Consider the following 3,763-nt stretch of genomic DNA (forward strand, 5'->3'; position numbering starts at 1 on the left):
GTTAAGGGTAGATGTGGTCAAGGCGTTGTGAGGTGGATGTTAAAGCACTCAGAGATCTCACGTAGAAAGATGGGTGTTTAATTTTTCCCAATTAAGGCCTACTGGGCAAAAATAATTAATAAAGGTTTAACAAAAACAAAATAATAATAAAAAAAATACTTTCAATAAACAAAGCAAACTGACATGATAGGCAAAACAATACACCAATATCAAATTCTGTCAAGATAAGACTATTTGCAGTCCAAGGCCGTAGCCATGATGTCAACATTGGGGGGGACCAAATCTGTGGTGCGGTGTGAATTTCAATAACAGAATTTCAATACATTTCCTGCCATGCAAAAATATTATTAAAATCACAAACAAGTTATTAGTTAAGTCAGTCAATTAGGATATACCAAACTTTTGACGGACATAGGCACGGATGGATTATGAACTGTTAAGATAGGGGGGCCCGGGGGCATACTTCCCCTGAAGACTTAAAAAAAAATGACCCTTTATATTATGACGACTTGTGAGTTTTGTGGAAATAGAAGAGAAGGGCGGAGAAGCAACTTCACACCTTCTTAGGCTTCAGGGCCCCCTGAGCTTTTGGGCCCATGCAGTAGGTCCATTCAATAATCCACTCCATTTGTCTCCAAAATGTATATTTTAAAAGAAAATACAAACTAGAGTATCTTTGCTAACCTCTATATTAAACTGAATGCTTACTCATAGGTTTGGACCTATAGCCCAATTATATTTTGTATTTTAATTTTATTATTCTGGCGGCTAATCACACAATTTTAAGGTTTGAAAGGGATGGGATTCAAGATAGGCTACTAAGACAGGTCCCTCTTCTGTCTGACTCACCTCAAGTTACCCTATGCATTATAGGCTGGTTTTCTGACAGAAATTACGTTTTGTGTAAACATGTAGAAACACAGCCTTTATTTGGTGAATGGAGGAGGAAATTCCTTTCTTTGGTTATTGTCTGCGATTCACATTAACTGTAGGCTATCACCGCCATTGTAAAAGTTTTTTCAACTTTTGTGCCGTCGCCACAATTGAATGCTACGTTTTGCCTGCATGGATTCGCGATTGAGTGCGCATCTAAATGTAACATGCAAGATGCAACAACCATTTCTAAGAGGCTTATAAACCGGTTCATTTCTGACATTACTACTAGCATATGAATGCATTATTTATGTTGTAAGACATGTGAAAGAAATGAATGACACAGGCACGCACAAATTCAAATAAAAGGACACGTTTCACTTTCGCTATAATTGCGAGAAAATAGGCTACAATATGGAAAATGCTTCAAAGTTCCCTTTGAGTCTGATCAGCTTAAAAATGAATGGGGTTTCCTTAGACAGTGCTTCACCTTTTCAACAAGTTTTGTGAGAATTGTACCGGTATCTTTTGCGATATTGTTGACAGCCCGCACGGCATAGGGTGCAGGACGCTTTTGATAGCGCACGCCTCAAACGATAAACGCAAAACCTCCAGGACAAACCACTCACAGTGTAGGCTACTCTCTCTGAAACCATCAATAGGTCACTAATTTGTGCGTTATTTACGTTTGATTGCATTTCAGATGGTTGGACAGATGGTTGGTTTCCTGTAGTAGCCTATAGCGTTTTTTCTTTATTTATTTTTCTATGTCCGAATATTGGGGGGGACATTTTGGTCACATCTGAATATTGGGGGGGACACTCAGGAGACCAGACCACCTTGTTTGGGCTGGTCTTGCGTGTGAGATCGGACAATGGAGCAGCCCGGCTGGAAAAGTCTGGAATAAAACGTCTATACCAGCCGATTAACCCCAGAAATGACCTCATCCCCTTCTTCATAGAGGGTGGCTGGCAACTGCGGATAGCATCCACTTTGCCAACTTGAGGTTGAATTGTGCCACCACCCAGGATGTAACCTAGGTAGCACACCTCAGATTTTGCAAGCTGGCACTTGCTGGCATTCACCACCAGGCCTGCCTGGCGGATACGATGAAAAACATCCCTCAGGTGTAGTAGATGCTCTGACCACGTGGAGCTGTGGATGACCACATCGTCAATATACGCTGAGGCGTAGTCCTCAGTGCCCCTCAGAACCTCGTCCATGAGGTGTTGCAACGTGGCGGCGGCCCCATGAAGGCCAAATGGCATGACCCGGAACTGGAACAGCCCTGATGGCGCTCTGAAGGCTGTTAGTTCCTGAGCTTGTGGGGTGAGTGGGACCTGCCAGTAGCCCTTGCAGTGATCCAGCGTGCTCAGGAACTTCGCCTTCCCAAGGCGCTCCACCAACTCGTCCGTTTGAAAAATCAATACAAAAACGCAGTCCCCCGTCCTTTTTAGGTACCAGAACCACGGGACTGCACCACTCACTATGAGACGGCTCAATCACTTCCATCTCCAGCATGGCCTGCACCTCCAGTTTCAGCGCGGGGATCAGTCGCACCGGAACCCTGGTTGTGGTCTGCCGGATAGGGCCTGGGGAATTCAGCCGGATGTCATGAGTGATTACTCCAGTCCGGCCTGGTTCGTCCCGAAACAGGCCTTTGCGGATGATGCGTAGCAGGTCAGCCTGCTGCTCAGGTGTCAGGTGGGTGATGGAGGGGTAGGAAGATTCACCGCCTGCAGTGGGAAAATACTGCTCCGCCGGTTCCTCCTCCTGCTCCACTGTTCTCGCCCACAGCTGATCTTGGATGTCCGTCGGACGACCAATCCACTCTTTCAGCAAGTTAACGTGGAAGATCTGCTTAGGACGGCGTCTGTCTGGCATGTCAATTTCGTAAGTGACCTCGCCGGCCTTGCGAAGTACCTCAAAAGGTCCTTGCCACTTCGCCAGCAGACTACTCTCAGATGACGGCAACAACAGCAACACTCTCTGTCCAATGGTTGGCTCCAGAGTCAGACACAAATTTTCTCAACATGGACTTTAAGGTCTGGTTGAATCTTTGTGTGGTTTTTAAGCCCCGGATCCCTAACAGGGAGTAAACCTGCTTTAATGTCCTGCTGGTAAAGTTGGTACCCTGATCCGTTAAAATCTCTTTAGGGATCCCCACCCGGGAGAAAAGCTGAATTAAACAGTTGGCTACTTGCCTAGCCTTTGTGTTTCTGAGGGGGAATGCCAAGAATGTAACGGTGACCTGCCCTACTCCTTTCAAGAGGTCCCACTACATCCATGGCAATGCGACTAAATGGCACATCAATAATGGGGAGACTGATTAAGGGGGCTTTCTGACCTCTCCTAGAGCGGGCAGACAGTTGCCACTCTGGACAAGACTTGCAATGTTGTAAAATGTCTTTGTGGAACCCTGGCCAATAAAACCTGTTCAGGATTCTGTTCTCCGTCTTTTCCTGGCCTAGATGACCTGACCAAGGGATGCTGTGACCAAGCTCTAGCACTTTGGCTTTAAGAACCTCTGGTACTACCAACTGCTTTGCATTAGCGCTATACAGTCTTCCTCCTCTCAGAAGAAAGCACACCTCTCCTTCCTCCACGGCCTTCTTATATTGGACATAATGTTCTATTCCACTTTCTCTCACTAGCCTCATCAGGTGTTTTGGCAGCCGCAATACATGAGCTAAGTGTTGGGTCTTCCTGTTGCAACCTCCCAAATTCGGCCACTAAGACTTCAGTGTCATCTAGTAGTGGGGTGGGCAAGCTTTCCTGCACTGCAGTTCCTGCCTCTGCGCTTCTCTGCCTTTGTCTTCCTAGCCTTCGCACCATGATATGGTAACTCAGACCAAGTTTCCTGGTCCGTTGTTTTGCCTGGGCTCTTGTT

The sequence above is a fragment of the Alosa pseudoharengus genome, unplaced genomic scaffold, assembly GCF_046254945.1.
Source record: "Alosa pseudoharengus isolate Yale_2024_CS ecotype anadromous, Long Island Sound unplaced genomic scaffold, YU_APseudo_1.1 YU_APseudo_1.1_scf_13, whole genome shotgun sequence".
Classification (NCBI taxonomy): Eukaryota; Metazoa; Chordata; class Actinopteri; order Clupeiformes; family Clupeidae; genus Alosa; species Alosa pseudoharengus.